This window comes from Stegostoma tigrinum, chromosome 11, assembly GCF_030684315.1.
Source record: "Stegostoma tigrinum isolate sSteTig4 chromosome 11, sSteTig4.hap1, whole genome shotgun sequence".
NCBI classification, from domain to species: Eukaryota; Metazoa; Chordata; class Chondrichthyes; order Orectolobiformes; family Stegostomatidae; genus Stegostoma; species Stegostoma tigrinum.
Genome location: NC_081364.1, coordinates 73,175,627 through 73,199,478, shown reverse-complemented (window position 1 = coordinate 73,199,478; position 23,852 = coordinate 73,175,627). Strand labels below are relative to the sequence as shown.

Here is a 23,852-nt window from a genome sequence, read left to right as displayed (position 1 = left end):
AGCAACATGTCCAAGAGCTCCTACTGTGGGTGCATCTCCAAATCCAGATGTAAATTGTACCAGTTTTGAGAAATGTTTCTTTTCCTTCCAATTTCTTTTCAAATACATAACCCTATTACTAACATAAAATTAACAATAACCCTACACAATTGGTCAGCATTTTAAAGTATCTTTCAATGGTTGCCTAAAAACATCATTTCCTCATCTCAAAATAGCCACAGTATATTTTTAATAATGCAACCAAAAATAATCTCCAACTGAAAAACAAACCACTTTGCCATTGCTGGACCAGAGTTGATGAAGGAACCAGATTATAGATCACTGAAACTGATTTTTGTTTCGAAGTTATTATTAAAAATGTACCTGATGTATCAATTTACATTCCTGCTTTGAATAACAAAGCTCACTATTAAGCCCATCCTCAGGCTATGGATGACCATGTGCAGCAAGCACCTGGCATTATCGTCAATACAATCAGTGGCACAGTCAGTATTGGGCCAACTTCAAACATGGTATTTATTGTAACAGTAATTACAAAATGTTACCGAAATTCACTTTGCATGAATCATATGTTGCAATTAAAGTTCTTTTGGACCTCTGGGATAGTTTGGTTGATTTTCGGACAGATTGTCTGAAAATATCAGCAACAGAAAATCTGGTCAGGAGATATACTCCTTCATTTTACTACCTCCGAGATGTGGCATGTGGTGTTTTAGTCACCTGAAGTGACTGATTCATGACTATCTTTCATTGCTTGACATTGTCTGTACATTCACATGACAGTGTGGATGAGGCCCAGAGAAACTCCTGTATAACTTTACAACCTATTGTATCACCATCGGCACTGGAAGTTTGATTCTCATGTTTTCCAGTTAACTTTTTTCAAGGCCAGTCCTTGTCATTTTTTTCTGTACCTGCTGTAGAAGTTCGACCATTTTGTTCAATTCCACGTGTTCTGCGAAAAGACTGAGGGGATTATCGTCTTGGTAAAATATTACACAAAGGAACCGTAGATGCTGGGAATCAAAAACACAAAGAGAAATTGCTGAAAACATTCAGCAGGTCTGGCAGCATCTGTGGAAAAAAAGCAGAGTTATCTTTCGGGTCTGCTGACATTTCTTCAGAACTCTTATTGTCTTGATCTGCTGTTCATAAAGCAGAAAAGATCGATGTGCCTACTGTGAGAACTTTTGTCACTCATGAGTCAAAATAATGTTCAGTGTTCTCCTGCCTGAAAACACGTGCCTTTTGCAAACAAAATTATCATTCTGCAATTTCAATTCTATGTAAATGATTGATTTTGCCAAAAATAATAAGAATATTGAACAAACGCATCTGATTCTTTTTAAATGAATCTTGTCTGAAAATGTTTACTTGCCACCCTGCAGCTCCTCTGAACTCGAGAAACCGCCAAAGCCCAAAAAGAGTGTGTTTAAACGCCTCAGCTGGTAAGTATCCCATGCTAAGCACCGCAAATATCTCATTATTTCCTTCATTATTGGGATGAATGGACAGAAAGATAAGTACATCTGTTCCTTGACAAATAGAGAAATTTGATGTGTGGTCATTATTGATTCATTGGAGTGAGATTTTTTAGTAACTGGTCAAGTAATTTGAGACGATGCAAGGAGTGGTGCTGTTATTCTCACCTCGTGCATGTGTCTCGTGTAGACTGATTGACAGAGATTCTTTGTTCTGACCATGATTGTAGAATGTGGACCTGTGATGAGCTTGGTATTGCCTCGCGATTCTCATTTATCCACTGAGATGTTTCTGAGACATGGCTAAATTTCACCGGAATAAATTTGTTTATGAGAGACAAGTAAGCAAAAAAGGTGTTACAGTGAATTAAATTTGCATATTTGTGGGCCTGCATAATGAAAACTAGCAATGTTTAACAATTTTGAGCGAAGTATCAGATTTGTGTTCTACTTTGTGGGTCAGCAGGCAGTAGAAATATCTTCTGTTGAAAAATTATCAGCCATGCTTCTCACATTTGAAGCTCCACCTCAAAATTACTATCTCAATGGAATCAAGTTAGGTAAAGGGGAAGCACAACGAGATCTAGGTGTTCCTGTACATCAATCAGTGAAAGCAGGCATGCAGGTACAGCAGGCAGTGAAGAAAGCTAATAGCATGCTGGCCTTCATCACAAGAGGAATTGAGTAGAGGAGCAAAGTGGTCCTTCTGCAGCTGTACAGGGCACTGGTGAGACCCCACCTGGAGAATTGTGTGCAGTTTTGGTCTCCCAATTTGAGGAAGGACATTCTTGCTATTGAGGGAGTGCAGCGTAGGTTCACAAGGTCAACTCCCAGAATGGTGGGACTATCATATGTTGAAAGATTGGAGCGACTGGACTTGTATACACTTGAGTTTAGAAGGATGAGAGGGGATCTGATTGAGATGTATCAGATTATTAAGGGATTGGACACTGTGGAGGCAGGAAGCATGTTGCTGCTGATGGGTGAGTCCAGGACCAGAGGACACAGTTTAAAAATGAGGGGAAGGCCATTTAGAACAGAGTTGAGGAAAAACTTCTTCACCCAGAGAGTGGTGGATATATGGAATGCTCTGCCCCAGAAGGCAGTGGAGGCCACCTCTCTGGATGCTTTCAAGAAAGAGATAAACAGAGCTGTGAAAGGTAGTGTAATCAAGGGTTATGGGGATAAGGCAGGAACAGGATACTGATTGTGGATGATCAGCCATGATCATAATGAGTGGTAGTGCTGGCTCGAAGGGCCGAATGGCCTACTCCAGCACCTATTGTCTATAAAGCTCAAATATATTTCCATGTAGAAGGTGACATGAAAGTATGTGTTTGTGTTGTTGTGTATACATGTGTAAAGACTTCAAAATTATTGTTTTTGGTCATTTTCCTGAGTTGGGGATATTATCTTATATTTCTGTTCAATAGGCAAGGACTGCCCAGAACTCAGCAAAGTCAGATTTTCCCCCACCTACCCATGTAGAGTTTCAGAGAAAAAACCATGCCTTGTTGCTGTGTTGTGCCTTGCAGTGATCTGGGTGTAACATGTGACTATTGTTATATAGAAACCAAGAAAGAGAAGGGAAACACTTATTCACTTCCTGGGATATCTACTGTTTACATGAGTGTGGATGTTACATGGATGTGATTTAGGTTTCCTGTGCTATTTAATGCCTAATATACCAACAATCAAGATTTTCAGTGTGGGAATTTTTTAATCATGCCATCTGCTGTACTTCTTTTGGGAGTTTTGGAAATTTTCTATGTTAATCATGCAATATAAATGCAAATTGCTGAATAGAAATCCTAACGTTTGCAGTCCCAATATACTGAAGGCCAAATTCAGAGTTCACTGTCCTACCTTACAAAGTGTTGTGTACAGTTTTCTATCAATTATCAATGGTGTTACTTTGTTTTACATTTTATTTTTAACAAACTGCAGCTTTGCGGAAGAAATTATGTACGCATTAGCATGTGGCCAGGTTGGGGGAAATTTTCCACCCTGTGGGTATTCAAATCCACATTTTGCCTTTCATGAGATTGAGGTTGATAGCAAAGTTGAACAAACAGTGCAAAAAGTCCAGATTCTTGTGCTATTCGAATATGCAAACATTGTAACCTATTCATATACTCCCTAACTATTAGGCAATGTAACAATGTTCAATGCCAGTAATGCGAGCTCTTGATATGAGTACCATTATTAATTTCTCACAGGTCAAATGTGGCGCACATCAAACTCCTGGTACTCACATCATCAATATACCTTCATTCTAGTTTAATTTTTTTTAACAGTTTGTCTAGAATGCAATGACATTTTCATATGTTTGTTGTGTCCTCTTTCCCTTGTGCAGCCTGTTTTCAAAGAGAGGTGTTAAAGTACACAACACTCAAAATAAAAGCTCTGAGCAGCGAGCATCCGTTGAGAATGAGGATTCAGACGACAGCATTACCGCAGCCAGCATTTTATCCGATTCCAGCCACTTGGAAATGGAAGAGCCGAGCACTTCGCAAAAAGCGCTGGAAAAGGTGAGACAGTGAGGTACTCATCACGTAAAATATGTTGTTCTTGGAGACTCTGGTTTGTCTAATAATATCCAGACACTTCTTTTCTTCTTTCTTTCCTTCCTTTCTTCTGCCTTCCTGCCGTCTATTATCCTGACTACACTTTGGCAGTCAAGAGGATACAAGGGTACTCAGTGATACCGTCCCAGCCACTGGAGCTGGATGGCTGCTTAGCCAATCTCCTTCGCCTTTCTTTTGAGAGCTATTAGCCGAATAGCCATTTTGATGTTTCAGCCAGACTGAAATCCTTCATGTGAATGCCGTTCCACTAAGCATCTTCATAACTGATTGCTGCCAGCAATTTTCCATCCCAGGTCCCACTTGCCAAAGTTGGGTTACTTGCTTTCAGAATGAAGGCAAGACAGCTGTGCAATTCCCATCAAAATTCAACCTTTGTCCTGGTTGATTCCAGAAAGGGTATTATTCGCTCACGAAGTGAGAGCTGATTTTTTTGTTTTTTTTTAGTTGTGCTGTTGTCTTTGTTTTGCTTAGATATTTTATATGATTTTATACTAATAGCCAAAATATTTCATCTTTAATTATTCACAGCATGTTTAATTTCTGCACAATAAATTTTAGTGCATGGGGTACATCTGTCGCAGCTTGAAGCGCACTGCCCACAAAAACAGTATTTAGAGTATGTTGGCCAGGTCTTGATCCAGCAATTGCAACAAAGTAATGCAGCTCTCTGCATGGAGTCCTTGTGACTGCACATTTTGTTTTTCATCAATATTTGGGCTTTGAGCTGTTGATTTGTGCGTTCTCTGCCGAAGACCATTGTATCTTGGGAGATTATCAAAGTTGTGTTATGGTTATTGTTTATAGAATATGTCTAGGACTTGTCCCAGAGATATTTTCATAATGTATTCCCCTAAGAATTGGGCGATGTATTATTAGGTCAGATTTAGGTGTTTTGGAGTGGTATTTCTTTGCTTCAAAATACCCTCTTCCTTTTTATGGATTCTCCTGTTTAGTGTTGTGACTCCCTGTATATTAATCATAAACTGAGAGCTGCAGTGACTTGGATGATTTCAATTCTGGTTCCTTCAGTTCTCTGCTGTATGTGGTTTGCTGTTGCTGTCTGTCTTTCTTTCTGCCAGTGGTGCTGTGCCGCACACATTATGACCTGCACAATGCACTGGTTGGCCCATTCGCAGTCACCTAAAATTCATAAATGTGTTTTAACTTCAAACAGTGTAGTTGAATTCAAGATTTCTGTGCGTAGCAGGGTGAAGTGGGCAAATAAATATTTATGTAAGCATGTTCACATACTGAGTGCAAACTGAAACCCCAAAGGGTTTATCTGACAAACTTAGAATTGAAGCACCAGTTTACATGGTCAAGTGAAATGACCACAATGTTATTGTGCCGAAGGAAACTAATTAGTAATTTATGGGCATGCTAAGTACTGAATTGTTGATGTTGACTGAGCAGCTAGTAAACACAAACAGGAGTATAATTCCTCAGAAGTGATCTTTACTGGTAGAGGAAAGAACTGCAAGTTAAATATTTCACAAGACAGCAACGACCAAGAATTCATGTGCAACTTCATGTTCTTGCAATTAAGCTGTCATGCGCAGACTGCCTTCACCTTTGTGGGCAGCAGGACAGCATATTTTGTGTAATAATAAATATAACTGGAAAGGGGGAAGTATCTAATATGCAACAATTGACAAACGTCTTCTTAAACAAAATAATTATTCCACAGTCATTAAAATCCGTGGATACTGCCTCCTCTGGAGGTTTATCCAACAGTGATGCACCAGGAAAACCAAATTACGGCACAGCCAAGTCTCGTAGGCGTGCAGGTTTGGGCAGCTGCTGGTGTGCAACACGTCTGAGGGACAACCGCCAGTATGAGAAAAGCTGCCTCATCCGAGTCAGATTAGAGGAGGACAGAGCACAAGAATTCAAAACTATTTTGGTAAGTCCCTGGACTGTTTGCTCTTGTCATTGCTCGGTCCAAATAATTGCCATTGCTCTCTGCCAGTATCGCAAGAGGAATTTTTATCCCAATTATTTGTTGCCGTGCAGTCATATTCAGTGTGTATTTTCCACATTGCTGAAGCTTTTTTTTTGCTCTATGAGAGTGCTTTGACCATCATTTTGATCCTGTTTTGTAATGCAGTCGCAATGTTTAGGTTTTAGGCCTGAACGCATTTTCCTTGCATTTCTCCTTTAAGTGTACATGGCAAGGTGCAGCACTCTGTTGCCCCATTTTGGCTGATAACTATTGAAGAGGAAATATCACAAATTAATGTGCACCATTAACTGTACAATAAATCAGCAAGGAGGTACCAGATCTTCAGTTAGCTGACCACAGGCACTTTGGTCCATCTGTCAACTAATCGAGTAATATTAGCAGAACAATTGAATATTTCTTTCCTGGCTTTGGCTCATGTAAAATTTAAAAGCCTGGTGCATGGAAGAAAGCACATCAAAAATGGGTTCGAGTGGAGTGCAATCCAAAACAGAATAATTGCCTACAGGCTAGTTCAGGAAAGCCGAAGGAATGTTGGCCAAATTGGAAGGCACATAGATTGTTTTGTTTGATCATTTATTTTCCTTCAAAGGATCAGTCATACGCTTTGATTGTGGCTCCACAGATGTCAGGGTAATGTGTGGGAAATTGCTTCTGGTACTTAAATATTGTTAACAAACAGCGCCTCTTTACTCTGGTAAAGAGAATATTTGTTAGTTTGTAAGTGAGTTGGAGATGGGGCAGAACCAGCCTAAGATCTGAGGTAGAATTTGGATAAGCAAATGGAAAACAGGCTATTTAAATTGAACATCTATGAAACACAGAAAACTAAATTCTCAACCAGAATGACGAAAATGTCTCCTGATGAAAGTGCAACAATTTTTTTGCCAACTAACTAAAGTCATGAGAGGCCAGCTGGAGAATCGTGGAATGTTATTACAAAGCAAAAAAAAACTTTGGCCGATGGTGTCTGTGTTAAATCTCAGTAAGAAGGAGCTAAATTCACCACCCACGTCCCCCACCACCACCACCACCATTGCCCTTTTTACCCCTGCCCTGCAAATTTTGCTCCATGTAATTATTCAGTCGTCTTATGAAAGTAATTTAATCTGCTTTAACCACCTTTTCAAACATTGTGGTTTGGAAAAATCAGAATTTTTTTTTTGCTTTTGCTCCCCACCAATGACCTTAGATTTTGTCCTTGGTACATAGTGTCAGAAGGACCAGTGAACAGTTTCCCCCATTTACTTTAGTTAGCCTGAGCAAATGACTGTTCTTCATGATTCTGTATTCTCATCCTGACCCAATTTTGTGTCTATACCACCACTGCCCATTTCATTCCACAGGCTTCAATTTTGCTTGCACACTTGTGTGACACTTCATCGAACATAGAAATCCAGTGTATCACCAATTAATCACTAAAATTAGTGATTAATCATTTACAGTGTGAGCATACAGAGTGGAAAAGGTATTGGTTATTCAAAAAAGATCACTTTAGGGGATGTTAGTTAATGTAAAATAACAAGGTGTCGAGCTGGATGAACACAGCAGGCCAAGCAGCATCAGAGGAGCAGGAAGGCTGAGGTTTCGGGCCTAGACCCTTCTTCAGTAAAAGGATGTAGTTAATGTAATCTCTAATTGTGTAATATTTGACTCGATCACTTATAGAATTGTAGAGACATACGGAACAAAGTATCCCTCCAAACTTTTCCTATTTATGGACTAATCAAAATGTCTTTTAAACATTGTAATTGTGCCGACATCTGCCATTTCCTCAGGAAGTTAATTCCACAACTTCTGTTATATTTTTCAGATTTGTTGTTCAATAATATATTTATTACGGTCTTTGCTTTTGACTGGGTGGCAAAAGTATTTTTTAGCCATGAACGATAGCGCAATTAAAGCAGAATTAAGTATGAGTCTACTCAACCAGAAAACATTGCAGTTCTCCAGAAGAAACAGAAGATTTTCTAGTTTATTTCAATTGCCAGGTCATTGCTCAAACTTGAGCTGAGAAAAGTAATCTCCAAATATAACATAGAATTAAACAAAAGCAGACAATTGCCCAAAAGTGTGTCTTTTCAATGTCCTGCCTATCAAATATTATTCCTGCACGGTTTACAATTGATTGAATTTTTTTTGCACTGTCTTTGAATCGCAAATTGCTAAATGTCCCAAACTGCGAAAACAATTTTATGAATCATTTTATACGAATAAGCACAGCATTAGGAAATGTCAGACTTCATAAACAACATTGAGCCATTTGCTGTAATGACAATAAATGTTAAAAGCAAGCAAATGGTATGGGGGTTTTGGGTCGGAGGGTTTGGAATTGGCTTATTTAAATTATGAATTTCGTAACGAGTTACTTGCTTCAGACTGAATGTATAGGTAAACTTGAGCATTGGGCTCTGTTTCCAATCAAATTCCAGCCTTTACTGTTCACAGTTTATGCGTTATGGAGCATCGACGGCAGGTTTAACAATAACTGTCCTTCCTGCTATTATTTTATTAATGTAACTCTTACAGATTTCGGTGTAATGTTCCAATTAGTCTTCTGGGTGCAAACAGCTATGCTTATAAGCACTTTGAAAATTGAGGCTTTACATATTTCATTCATTGTGTGTGTGTGTGTGTGTGTGTGTGTGTGTGTGTGTGTGTGTGTGTGTGTGTGTGTGTGTCTAATGCATTAATGAAAAGTGAATATATTGCCTTAATTAGGTGACTAATCAAGATCGGGTTTCCAATATTTTCAACAAAGCCATGACCGTGCTCAAATTTGAACCCGAGCGTCCTCAGGACTTTGATCTTGCACAGGTCATTGCATCAAATAAAGGTGAGCAGTGGAAATTGCTTCAATTTAAGTTAGAGATAATGGGAACTGTAGATGCTGGAGGATCCAAGATAATAAATTGTGAAGCTGGATGAACACAGCAGGCCAAGCAGCATCTCAGGAGCACAAGAGCTGATGTTTCGGGCCTAGACCCTTCATCAGAGATGGGGATGGGGTGAGGGTTCTGGAATAAATAGGGAGAGAGGGGGAGGCGGACCGAAGATGGAGAGAAAAGAAGATAGGTGGAGAGGAGAGTAGAGGTGGCGACGTAGGGAGGGGATAGGTCAGTCCAGGGAAGACGGACAGGTCAAGGAGGTGGAAGATGGTTAGTAGGTAGGAAATGGAGGTGCGGCTTGGGGTGGGAGGAAGGGATGGGTGAGGGGAAGAACAGGTTAGGGAGGCAGAGGCAGGCTGGGCTGGTTTTGGGATGCAGTGGGGGGAGGGGACGAACTGGACTGGTTTTGGGATGCGGTGGGGGAAGGGGAGATTTTGAAGCTGGTGTAGTCCACATTGATACCATCGGGCTGCAGGGTTCCCAAGCGGAATATGAGTTGCTGTTTCTGCAAACCTCGGGTGGAATACTGCATCCATTGTACCCGGTGTGGCTACCTCTACATTGTGGAAACCAAGCGGAGGCTTGGGGACAGCTTTGCAGAACACCTCCGCTCGGTTCGCAGTAAACAACTGCACCTCCCAGTGACGAACCATTTCAACTCCCCCTCCCATTCTTTAGATGACATGTCCATCATGGGTCTCCTGCAGAATCACAATGATGCCACCCGAAGGTTGCAGGAACAGCAACTCATATTCCCCTTGGGAACCCTGCAGCCCAATGGTATCAATGTGGACTTCACCAGTTTCAAAATCTCCCCTTGCCCCACCGCATCCCAAAACCAGCCCAGTTCGTCGCCTCCCCCAACTGCACCACACAACCAGCCCAGCTCTTCCCCTCCGCCCACTGCATCCCAAAACAGCCCAGCCTGTCTCTGCCTCCCGAACCTGTTCTTCCTCTCACCCATCCCTTCCTCCCACCTCAAGCCACACCTCCATTTCTTACCGACTAACCTCATCCCGCCTCCTTGACCTGTCCGTCTTCCCTGGACTGACCTATCCCCTCCCTACCTCCACACCTATACTGTCCTCTCCACCTATCTTCTTTTCTCTCCATCTTCGGTCCGTCTCCCCCTCGCTCCCTATTTATTCCAGAACCCTCACCCCATCCCCGTCTCTGATGAAGGGTCGAGGCCCGAAACGTCAGCTTTTGTGCTCATGAGATGCTGCTTGGCCTGCTGTGTTCATCCAGCTCCACACTCTGTTATCTTCAATTGAAGTTAAATCAGTTTCTGAATGGCATAACCACTGCAAGGAAATTGATATTTTCTTCTGATTTCACCAAAAAGATGAAGATATCTAACTTTGTACAATTGAACATATCCAAGCATGTTCAGCAGTATTCAACTCTGAGGAATGTAAAGCCAATAAACAACTAATATCTGCACCTAATAAAAACAAATTATTCCATCTGATTCCCCAAAGCCAAATCAGAACAAAGAACCGCAAATGCTGGAAATCAGAAACTGCTGGAAAAGCACAGCAGGTGTCACAGCACTTTTAGAGAGAAATCAGGGTTAGTGTTTCGTGTCCAGTAGCCCTTTTTCAAAGCTACTCAAATATTGAGTGAAGGATGCACATCAGGAGTTGGTTGTGGCATTAAATCCTGAATTACTCATATTGCTTTGTTCATTCTTATTTTAACTGGTTATTCCAAAATAACTGTTTTCTGTTGCTGAAATTAATCTGTTCTTCCCCTCTTTTTGGCCCGTGGCTGAGAGACCAGAAATATGGGTGGGGTCACTGCTGCCAAGTTGCTAATCTGTAGCAACCCTCCCCCAACCATTTCCTGGTGAAAAGTAGAAACGAGGACTCATGTGTTTAATGCTGCTGTGGTTTAAAACTTGCCATCCAGGCTGTGTTAAGCAGAATGCCTTATGAAAATGAAAGGTCCCAATGCCTTTGCAGCATGCTATCCCTGTCAGCTTTCACAGAAAAGAAAAATCAATCCCCTGGATGCAAGCCTCACTAACAAAGCTGGCATTTATTCTGCTTCCTTCATTGCCCTCAGAAAATGGCCATTCACTGGATCACTAACTCGTGTTTGATTTTCGTGCCCTCAGTGGTGTTAGTTTCAAGATTCCAATCCGATGCTGAAGGAGAGAGATAGCTTTTCTCAGTGTTTTCGCATTGATCACACTGCACCTTTTTGTGTTTGATGCTGGTATCAGCAGAAGTGACCATGTAGCTGCTGGGTCATTCGTGAATCAATTGGGGTTTTGCATTCTTCTGTAGTAAGGAAAATCTACAATCTTTACCTGGGCTACTCTATGCTGACTCTTCACAGCCTCATATCTGGCCTAACAAAACCACTCAGTTGTACAAACTGTCATGAAGAAGGCATGTTCCATCGGACAGTGAGGGGTTTGAAATGGATTTTAGTCTTGACCAACAATGCTCATCCTGAGAATGGGTCTCAGATATAATGGTTTTCAGTTATTGAGTTTACCTAAGGATGGTATAACTCCAAGACTTTCTCTTGTGTTTTGTAATACGTTCTGAATCCTTGCAATATATTCGTTCTGTTCCTCCCAGCCATTGATATTTCCATATCCAGGAAGCAGTTGGACCTGTGCACAATCAATATGATGAAAACACGTGTGAATAATAATGTGCTTTCCCTCTGCTTTTTCAGTGCTCATACTTCCGGCCGATGCCATCCTGTATTATGCAATGAACAAGGAAGAGAGTCATGACTTCATCCTGAGATTCACCGACAGAAGATCTTCATGCCGATGCAAGTTTTAGCTGTAAGGAACATCATGTTTCATGAGACTCTATTGGATCTAAAATCTCTGCTCAGTATCAAAAACCCTGCAATATAAGAATAAATTACTTTGGCAGTTTTCTACTTTAAATTATTGGACAATTTGGATAGAGTGACTAGACTTCAGACAATTGCTTACCATTAAGATTTGAGTCCAGTGCTTGTTTGTGCTTTTCAAACATCTTGCACATCAGCTATTTTTTTCTGGAAGGCTGGAGAATTGAACCCTGCCACCTGTCTTCTATGGACATCACAGTCATTTATCAATTGGTTGGATGAGAAAAAGAATCTCTTACGTTTAATCTTGTTGACCAATTGTGATTGAAGTTGCCTGGGTTCCTCAATGGTTGTTTGGTTAAAAAGCAAACCAGCCATTTGTTCAGTCAATGACAGGATGATGAATACTTCAACTGAAGTGTTTGGTTTGGCCCTTCAACTCTTCAGCACTCCATTCCTGCCTTCAATATTTTTATTTCTCCAGTGGTTTAAATTAATTTGGAGAGAATGCCATTGACATGCCTTCAACAAAGGGCAACTACAAGAAATAATAGAGTTGTTTATTACTGCCAGTGATATTGCACTTGTTTGAGACCTTAACTGTTTTTACTTAATGTTCAATTTTACAGAAATTTAATGTAAAATTATTACATTATACGGGCTTACATTACATTATACATGAGTGAGACCAAGTGTGTGAGAGTGAGATTATGTGAGTGAGATTGTGAGAGTGGGAGTCAGACCATGTGTGTAAGTGAGTGCCAAGTCAGTGAGAGTGAGTAAAACTGTGTGTGAGTGAGTGTGTGAGACTGTGGGAAGTCAGAGTGAGATGGTATGCATTCGTGAGACCGTGTGAGTGAGAGTCAGAGTGAGCTGATGTGTAAGAGTGAGACTGTGTGAAGTTAGAGTAAGACTGTGTGTGTGAGTCAGACTGAATGACAGTCAGTATGAGACTGTGTGTGAGTGATACTGAGAGTTTCTGTGTGAGTGGGTGTGAGAGAGTGGGACTGTATGAAGATAGAGTGAGACTGTGAGTGAAAGCATGTGTGTGAGTGAGACCATATGTGTGAGTGAGACTGTGAGAGAGAGAGTCAGAGTTAGATTGAGAGAGAGCGAGTAGGAATTTGTATGTGAATGATACCAAGCATTTGTGAGAGTGAGACCATGCGTGTGACTAAGAATGTGTGTGTGAGTGAGAGAGTCTGAGTGGGGCTGTGTGTGGGTGGGGCTGTGTGTGGGTGGGACTCTGAATAAGATTGTGTGAGAATGTATGAGTGAGAGAGCATGTGTAATTGAGTGAGTTTGAACAAGACCATGTGTGACAGAAACTGTGAACTCAGAGTGAGATTGTGTATGATTGAGACTATGTGAGTGTGAGAGGCAATGTGTGTGAGAGTGGAATTGTGGGAAGTCAGGCGATACTGTGTGTGTGAACTTCCGGGTGAGACTGCGCTCTCAAAATAAGACTGACTAAGGTATCAGAGACAGCCTGTGTGAGTGAGACTGAGTTGGTGTGTGAGAGTCAAGATTGAGCATGTGTGTGATTGAGCCTGAGTTTGTGCGTGTGACACAATGTGAGTGTCTGTATGGGAGTGAGTCAAACTACGTGTGTGAGACTGTGTGAAGTGAGAATGAGACTGTGCAAAGCCAGTATGGGACTGTATGTGTGAGACTGAGACCATGTGTGAGTGAAAAAGTCAGAGTGAGGCTGTGTATGAGACTGATGTGTGTGTGTGAGACTGTGAGGTTGTGTGAGTAAAACTGCAAAGTCAGCGTGACACTGTATGAGTGAGAGTGTGTGAGATTGTGCTTGTGATACTGTGTGAGACTGAGTGTGAATGAGTCTTTGTGAGAGTGTGTGCAAAGTGAGTGGATTATTTGTGAGTGAGGCTGTGTGAAATGTGAGTCAGACTGACTGAGTGTGTGTGAGTGACTATAACAGGCTGAGTGAGAAATTGTGTGTGTAAGTGTGAGACTGTGAATGAAACTGTCAGAGTGTCAGAGTGAGGGAGTGTGTGTGTGAGAGGATATTATCTGTCAAGTGCATACCATCTCAGGGAAAAAAAAACTAACAAACTAACCATTTATCCAGACCATTAGTTGGGATGATGAGTACTTCAGCTGGACTGTTTGGCTTGGCCTTTAAAGTCTCCAGCCAACCTTTTGTTTACAGAGGCTTTAACTAATTCTGGATAAAAAACCCATTGATATGTTTTTAACTCACTGCAATTGCAAGAAATAACAGCACTGTTTATTATTGCCAGTGGTATTGCACTTGTTTGAGACTTTAATTAATGCTCAGCTTTATAATGAATTTATTTTGAATGGTTATATTGTGAGATGTGCGCGCGTGTGTAAGAGAATATATATTTGTAAAGTGCAAACCATTTTGGGGATAAAAGGTATTTAAAAAATGCACAGGGGACCAGATCACCTCAGACATGAATACTGTAATACACTTGTTGTTCCGAGTTTATCTGCTCATGTTCCATTACTCAGACCTGTCATTGTTTCAAGTGGGTCTCATTGGTTAACAGCCTAATCTGACACTCATTCATTGACCTTTTCATTTTAATGCAATCACATCTCACGTGCAGGACAGTGTTGGTTATATATATTCACTTTTCAAATGGATCCAAAACAATAATCCATTCAAAGTAGCAAAATATCAGGAATTTTTAAAAATATTTGAGTCTGTGTCAAATTCACATTTGCACAATGTATAAGTTAACACCAGGAACAACAAACACTTTAACATTTCTGGCATTCCTTTCTTCCACAGGCAATGTTCGAGCCTCCTTCCTGATGTGAATCAATGAGCTCTGGTGAGGAAGGGCTTTAGGGAGCTCACTGCCCTGAATTTTGAGAGTTTGGATGTATTTTATTTCCTTCTCCTCCTGTAAATCGCTTGGTGCTCGATATAGGATTCACTAATTAGACATTTACACATAACCACTTTAAAACTAAAATGGTTCAACATCGAGGCTTTGCCAACAATACCAGCCACACGTAGAAGAGGAAATCATCTGAGTTCTTTGTCTAAGTTTCGTTTCTAAAAATAGTGTTCAGTAAATGTTATCGATGTTCTTACATTTGTTTTAAATTAAAAAGTTAAATTGCAATCTTTTGTTTCATTCTTTTGAAGTAGAAGACAAATTCTGGGCTGATGGAGTATACTTCATATCTAATTAGTGCTGCTTCACTAAATATAACCTCCGATCAGCAATTTGTGCTGAGAGCTCACCTCCACGAACCATGTATCTGGGGTTATTGACAGTCATAATCCTAGAGAGCAAGGCAGGTACCTTGGCACCACACAGGAAATCTCTATTGCGGGGGGGTGGGGGGGGTGGGTTGGGGGAAAGCTGATGGAGAAACTGGTTGAACAAATAATGGCTCTGCCAGGATTGGAACAGTTTGTTTGCAATATGTGGGAAAGGTGCCTCCATTAAAAATGGCCTCTGATATCCGTCTACTCACTTGCATCACTGACCCCATGCCATTTGTAAAATGCAAGCTTCAGTGCAAAGGCCACATTGGCCTTGATGCACTTTCATAGAATTTCTGTGCAAGACTGTTGTATAATGGTGTTTGCAGTGACTGTCACATCAGCGCTGTGGGGCAACTCGTGCTGGCACAAGCATTGGTGGGACAGATAGAAGAGTTAGCTCCAGGAATAGTGGCTGTACTGTTGTAGTTTTCCTCATCTTTGGATTCTGGGGAAGTATCTGGAAAACTGCCAATGTGACACCCCTATTCAAAAAGAGAGAAAGGCAAAAGGCAGTAACTTTAGGCCAAACATTTAATGTTGAAAAGGCGTTGGGATCAATCATTAAGGCAATAATAACAGTGCATTTGGAAAGCAATAATCTAATTAAACAGAGTCATCATGACTCCATGAAAGAGAAATCACGTCTTACTATTAGTTTTTTGAAGAATGCTGAACCAGAGCAGTTAGGGAGGAACCAGTACGTCTGTTGTATTTGGACTTCGAGCAGGCGTTCAACAAGTTACCTCACAAAAGCTTCAGCCTTACAATAAAAACCATGGTGTTGGAGGTGATAAGGTGACATGGATGGAGAATTGGCTAACAGCCAGGAAGCAGTGAGCAGGCATTAGAGGTTCTTTTCCAACTTGGTGACCTGTGACCAGTGGAGTTTCACAGGGATCAGTACTGTGATGGCAACTGTTTACAACAAATATAAATAACTTGGAGCAATGAAGTGTAAGTACCTGGGCCGAATTTGCAGAAAACATAAAAATAAGTAGAAAGGCGGGTTGTGAGAGAGATACAAACAGTTCACAATGAAATGTTGCTATCTGAGTAGACGAAAAGCAAATGGAGTATAATGTGGGAAAATGCAAATTTGGTATTTTTAGAAAGATGAATAAAGGAGTTGTTTTATTCAAATGAAAAAAAAAACAGAACTCTGCAACAAAGGTAATTGAGTTCCTTGTGCACAAAACACAGGAAGCTAGCACACAGATGCAGCAGGTAAACATGAAGACTAATCAATATTGGCCCTTACTTTAAGAGGTTGGAATGTAAGACGAGGGAGGTGTGCTGGTGGGACACATTTGGACTATGTCAGCAATTTTTCCTCTCTTATTTAAAAGACATCATTTTACTGGAGGCAGCACAAAGAAGGGTCACTGGATGATCTCCAATGTGTTGGGATGACCTTATGAGCAAAGGCTAAACAGTTTGGGACGCTACTGTCCGGAATTTAAAAAAAAAACGAGGATGTGATTTTGTTGAATTGTACAGGATTCTTAAGAGGCTTGACAGGGTAAATGTTGAAAGGATATTCCCTTCATGGGAGACTATAGGACCAGAGGGCATAGTCCCCAAATATAAGTTGCCATGTTAGAATTGAATCTGAGAAGTAGCTTTATTGTCACATATACTCAAATGCCACGTACTGGGCCATTTTAGGTACAGAGGTACCCAGGTTAAGATTCTTAAGTACAAATTCTTGGTCAGGAAGACAATTAGAAAAATAAGGAAAGAAAAGTTCCAGGATTATAGATCAGAGGAATAAGTGAGAACAGTAAATTTTTAAAAATCACCATGATAGATCATAAGAATAAATTTTTAAATATAAATGTAAAGTTCAGAATGTCAGTCGTTTTAACCCAGTTCGCGCTGGCACCGAGCCTCCAGTTTGAGTTTTGACACCTGACCATGCCAGGCTTCACTTTGAGCCTCTCGAGGCCGGGAGACTGCTCTGGAATCACCTCAAGGCCAGATGTCGACGCTGAGGGCATGTCAGCCGACAGATCACCTTGCCGGACCCACACTGAGGCATGACATTCAGGACATTACTGAGAAGAAAAAAGCAAAAAAAGGAGGGAAGAAACAGAAAAGAAATTGACAGAGTGGACAGGTCCTACTCCTCAGCCTAAGCCTGAGGTGAGGAGGACTTTGGTCTCTGGTACTCATGGAGTCATTGAGCTGTACAGCACTGAAACAGACCGTTTGGTCCAATTGCCCATGCCAACCAAATATCCTGAACTGATCGAGTCCGATTTGTCAGCATATGGCCCATATCCCTCTAAACCTTCCTATTTATATACCCATCCACATTCCTTTTAACTGTCATTGTACCCACTTCCACAACATCTTCTGGCAGCTTGTTCAATACGTGCAACACCCTCTGCGTGAAAACATTACCCCTTAGGTCTTTTTAAAATCTTTCTCCTCTCACCTTAAACCTATGTGCTGTAGTTTCCAACAGCCCTCCCCTGGGAAAATACCTTGGCTCTTCACCCTCCCCATGTCTATCATGGCTTTTAAAATTCTCTTCCCTCAGTCTTTGACATTCCATGGAAAATAGCCCCAGCCCCTCCTGATAGCTCAAACCCTCCAAACCTGGCAACATCCTTGTAATGAATCCTCGTAATGACAGGTATATGAATCGTGTCAAGTTTCACATCTTTCCTACAGCAGAGAGACCAGAATTGGATGCAGTATTCCAAAAGTCGGCTTACCAATGTTCTGTACAGCTACAACGAGACCTACCAACTCCTCTGCTCAATGCACTGAGCAATAAAGGCAAGCACACTAAACACCCTCTTCACTATCCTATCTACCTGCGACTGCACTTTCAAAGAACAATGCACCTGCACCCCAATGTCTCTTTGTTCTGCAACACTCCCCAGGATCTTACTGCTAAGTTTATAAGCCCTGCTGTAATTTGACTTTCCAAAATGCAGACCCTCACCTTTATCTAAATTAAACTCCATTTGCCACTCCTTGGCCCACTGGCCCAGCTGATCAATGTCCTGTTGTACTCTCAGGTAACCTTCTCCGCTGTCCACTACACCTCCAATTTCGGTGTCGTCCACATTTCTACTATCCATACTTCCTGTGTTCACATCCAAACCATTTACATAAATGACAGAAAGCAGTGGAGCCAGCATTAGTCCTTGTAGAACACCACTGGTCACAGGCCTTCAGTCCGAAAAGGAACTTTCTATCACCCTCTGTCTCCTACTTTTGAGCCAATTTTATGCCCATCTGGCTAGTGGTTTCCGTCTTCCACGTAATCAAACGTTGCTGAGCAGCCGACCCATGCAGTACCTCGTTGAATGCCTGACTGAAGTTCATATAAACAACATCCACTGCTCCGCCCTCAACAATCTTCTTCATTACTTCTTCAAAAAATACTCAAACAAGTTCGTGAGAGACAATTCCGCATGCACAAAGACATGTTCACCATCTGTAATCAGTGCTTGCCTTTCCAAATAACTGTAAATCCTATCCCTCAGGATCCCCTCCAACAACTTATCCACCACTGGATTCAGGCTCACTGGTCTATAGTTCCCTGGCTTTTTCTTACCACCTTTCTGAAATAATGGCACTGCGTTAGCCAACCCCCAGTCTGCTGGCAACTCGCACATGGTTTTTGATGATACAAATACCTCAGCAAAGTAATTTACCCGAGCTTCCCACAAAGCTCTGGGTTACACCTGATCAGGTCCCAGGGACTTATCCACCTTTATGCATTTTAAAACCTCCAGCACCTCCTCTGTAATATGGACTGTTTTCAGGGCATCACTGTTTATTTCCCCAGGGTCCCTGGCTTCAATGTCTTTCTCCAGGGGAAATACTGATGTGAAATATTCATTTAGTATCTCACCCATCTCCTGCGGTTTCACACACAGACGGCCTTTTTGTTCTTTAAAGGGCTCTGCTATCTCCCTTGTTACTGTCTTGCCCTTATTATTGTTATAGAATCTCCTTGGATGCTCTTTAACTGCACTTGCCAAAGCCATTCCATGTCCTTTTTTGCACTCGTGGTTTCCTTCCTAAATATACACTTATTGCTCGTATGCTCGTCCAGGGATTCACTCAATCCCAGCTGTCACAACACAACATATGCTTCGTTTTTCTTAAGCGGACCCTCAATTTTTCTATTTTCAGCATTCCCAACACCTACCAGCCCTACCCTTCACATTACCGTCAACAAACTGTCTCTGGGCTCTCCTTATCTCTTTTTTAAAGGAGTCCTGATTCCCAATCTTTACCTGCAAATAATCACTCTCAGTCAAATTTTGAAAGTAAAAACCCTGAAGAAACTGCGGATGCTCTAAATTGGAAACAAAAGCTGAAATTGCTGGAAAAGTATCGCATAATCTGTGGAGAGAAATCAGTGTTTGCATTTCGGATCGATTGACACTCCCTCAGAGCTCAGGAAGGGTCACTCGACCTGAAACATAGAACATAGAAAAGTACAGCACAGTACAGGCCCTTCGGCCCACGATGTTGTGGAATAATCCTAATCCAAAAACAAAATAACCTAACCTACATTCCCCTCAATCACAGCGGTCCATGTGCATGTCCAGCAGTCACTTAAATGTCACTAATGAGCGTCTGATTTCTCTCAACAGATGCAGCAACACCCGCTGAGCTTTACCAGCAATTTCTGTTTTCGTAACTTTTGGAAGTTCCTACCTAATACCATGAAAATTGTTTTTTTTTCCAATTTAACTTTTTGATCAGTCTGTCCTTTTCCATAATTATTTTAAAACTGATAGAATTATGATCACTTGCCCCAAAGTACTCCCTTCCTGTCACCTCAATCATTTGCCTGCCTTATTCCCAACAAGTCAAGTTTTGCTCCTTCTCTTGTACGTACATCCACAGACTGAATAAGAAAGTTTTCTTTCACACACTGAACAAATTCCTTCCCATCCCACCTCTTAACACTATGCCAGGCCCAGTCTATGTTTGGAAAGTTAAAATCCCCAACCATTACAACCCTGTTATTCTCACAGATATCAGATCTCCTTACATATTTTCATCTCAATTTCCCATTGGCTACTGGGGGTACCTTTTGTACAATCCCAACAAGATGGTCATCCCTTTCTTATTTCATCGTTCAACGCAAATAATTTCCTTGGGCAAACTCCCAGGAATCCTCCCTAAGTACTCGCTAAGTACAGCCATAATGTTATCCCAAACCAAAATCACCACTCCCCCTCCTCTCTTTCCTCCCCTTAAGTCCCTCATATCATCCACAAACTAAACTGTTTAATTCTGGTGTCAAATTTAAGTCATTTAAGAAATTTCCAATAAGTGTTGATATTTAACCCCAATCCCAAGGTCTAATTTTGAGTAATAACCTATTTAATTATATTTTTCAAAATCTTACTGATGTTTTCTGAAGGCCCAAGCGTATTATTTGCATGAGGGAAGCAGCAGGCACCTGTGGGACAATATTTTCACACTGAGGGTGGAGCGCATGTGGAATGAACTGCCAGAGGAAGTGTCACATACATGTACAGCTGAATTCCGCTTATTACAAAGTTTAAAAGACATTTGGACAATTACCCAAAGAGCGAAGTTTTAGAGGGATATAAAGGCAAAAGGGATTAGTACAGTTTTGGAAACTTGGTCAGCACGAACAAATTGGACAGAAGGGTCTATTTCTGTGCTGTATGACTCTGAGACTCTAATAAATGCTCTAAGTTGAATGTTTGTATTACTACCCTTCATTATTGGAACTAGTGGATATTCCTGCAAACCTTAAGTGGAAATATGAAATGCAAACTTGCTTTCAGTAATGTATGTTTCCCAAGGACTGATATAGATGTTTGCAAAAATCTGAGCTCAGACATCCCCACTAAAAGATTTAACTTGGCTGCAGTGGCAAATGTGATGTGTCCTGTTCTGCAGGGGATCCAGCTAATTGCTTAAGTTGTGAAGGTGACCCATGGCAGCTGATATGGGGGACTTTATCAATAATTCCAACATGGGTGTATTTGTATAATCTCCGCTGCATCACGCTTGGCAGTCATCAGCACAGTTTCAGAACACAAATGGCAGGTACATGAAGGCAAATTATGGTATTTATCAAATCAGATGATCACAATATGTTTGATAAAGCTCCCCAACCAGTTCCTGTTCATTACTGAATTCCTCAGCAACGCTCCCTGTCCGTACAACCTTAATATTTTCTGCAAAGTGGAAATTATTCTTCAAGGTTAGCAGTTGAATTCTGCTCTTTATAACTTCTGCACACTGAGCTCTGTTTAGAACATTAGCTACCCCCTGGTGAAGAAGCTTTGGTCACAAGGTCTTTATCAACATGATGTTTGATGCTCATTGCTTACATCTTGTTCCCTTTTCTTAAAACAAAAGCTGCATGTTCATTTTTGCAGAGACTGAGCTGAGGTGGGTCAGCTGTTTTATTGGAAAATGCATCTAGGACCAAAGCAGGTCGAAGGATTGCATCCTGAAATGTTAGCTTTGTCTCTTCACAGATGTTGCCTGAATATTTCCAGCACTTTCTGTTTTCCCCAACTTCCCCACATTCTGATTTCCTGCATCTGTAGTATTTTGCTTAATTACATTTAGGTTGAGTTGGCCTGTGAAAGGCCTGATTTTTTTTTTGCATATTACAAAAAAAACTGTCCCAGTAATATCAAACGGCTTGGAAAACATCAGCCTTTCAACAGCTGACCCTTAACTATTGAAACAGCCATTCCTCATCCCTGTTAAATTTCTGCTGGAAGATGCGATTTGCAGCAAGCAGAATATTCAGTTCTTCATACAGGGTTGGTTTGGCCTCTATAGTGATTAGGTGTAGTGAACGAATGAAGAACTGAAAACCAAAAATAATTTGGAAGAGGATCGCATTGTAGCAGCACGTATTGTCCATTTTTGCAGAAGTAGCTGAAACAGTTGGAACAGCAAACAACATATTTTCTGATAAAAGCTTGAAACATAAGTAAGATTCACTGCAGCTAAGGCAGGTTGCACATGGTTTGTATCTGTCCTGTCCACAGTTAGTTGCCATTGAAATACACTGCATGGAAAAAAATACTAATAGTCCAGTATAATAAAGTGTGAAACTGGATGAACACAGCAATGCAAGCAGCATCTCAGGAGCACAAAAGCTGACATTTTGGGCCTCGACCCTTCATCAGACAGCATCTTCATCTCTCGTGAAGGGTCTAGGCCCGAAACGTCAGCTTTTGTGCTCCTGAGATGCTGTTTGGCCTGCTGGGCCAATCCAGCTCCACACTTTATTATCTTGGATTCTCCAGCATCTGCAGCTCCCACTATCTCTAATAGTCCAGTAGTCTGCAGCATGTTCTAAACAGTATTTAGACATCCTGACATTTACACCTCCTTGAGATTTCCCAATTGGTCATGTGGGAATTGTGGTAATGTCGGCTAGGCTGAGAACTGGAAATACATCTTTTCAGATGTTACCTAGAATGGTGAAGAAACATCTGAAAACTAACCTTCCAGCTCAGCAAGCAAACTCACATCCAGAACCTCAACCTGAGCTACAAATCTTCTCAAAACTCGCTCGCACTTATGGGCGCAATACGCTAAAACTGGCCCGAAGATGGGAAACCAGTGCCATCCGACAGAGTGCCACCCGCGAACAGCTGTACTTCCTGCATGAATGCCTAACGAAACAGGTACTTACCTAAATGTCTCAAATACAAACCTCCCCTTAACACCCCACTAGCCAAAAGAATAGCTGAGCAAAACGGCCGCAGAATGCTTCCAGAAATGATCAATGATGCCCAAAACAGACTCCGTAAATACAACCGGGAAATTTCGCGCCAAAAATCTTTACCCACTAACGCGACAGACCATGAATGGACAGGCACAGCACAACGAGCCATAGACATCAGGCAGCGGCAAACACAGAAAATGAGAAAACCAGACAAACTCACACAAAATAACAACACAGAAACATGGATAAAAAACTTATCTGACCGACCATTAACAGACACTGAAAAAGCCGTCTTAGTTAGAGGATTAAATTACAACTTCCGGGATGCGGACAAGAAAGATTTCTCAGCAGCGTTAGAAACAACACTGAAAGACAACAAACTCACAGAAGAAACCCAGCAAACCATCAGACAGACAGTCGCACCAACACTAAGCAGGAAAAAGGAAGAAAACACACTCAATACACAAGAAAGGAAAGCCCTGAAAGGACTCAAAAAAGATAAAAACACCGTTATCCTACCTGCAGACAAAGGACGCTTGACAGTCATCTTAAACCGAACAGACTGCATTGAGAAAGCGAACGCACTGCTTGCAGATACCAACACTTACCAACAGGTGGCGATAGACCCGACCCCACAACCAGAGAACCGAATCACAGCCTTACTCAAAAAACTTCAAAAATCTCGAGAATTAAACAAGAGAGACTTCCAAAAAATGAAACCAGATGGATCCAACACACCACGCTTCTATGGACTACCAAAAATTCACAAACCAGGAGCCCCCCTCAGACCCATAGTGTCGCTACCTGGAACACCAACCTGCAGATTAGCCAAGGAACTACACCAAAGACTAAAACACCTAGTAGAAGACTCCCACCACTCCATTCGCTCCATCCAAGAATTCCTGAACACCAAAGACACCAAGATAGAAGAGGATGAAATAATGGTCTCCTTTGACGTAACAGCCCTGTTCACATCCAACATCATCAACCTGGCCAAAGAAACACTGACTACACAATTAGAAGAACCGAAGACACATACACCAGACACCACCAGCCTCATCAGCAAGGACAAAACATCAAGCTAGTGGACCTATGCCTCACCACCCACTTCACTTTCAATAACAAAACCTACAGAC

The 23,852-nt window shown here is 41.4% G+C and overlaps 1 long non-coding RNA gene across 1 annotated transcript; it reads right to left on the bottom strand.

Moving 5' to 3' along the window:
- Positions 1-492: 492 nt before the first annotated feature.
- Positions 493-23,316, bottom strand: LOC132210224 (uncharacterized). Its single transcript, XR_009446455.1, has 2 exons — positions 23,236-23,316; positions 493-955 (listed from the first exon to the last, which is right to left on the bottom strand). It is a non-coding gene; the product is annotated as an uncharacterized LOC132210224 (long non-coding RNA).
- Between the last annotated feature and the right edge of the window lie 536 nt (positions 23,317-23,852).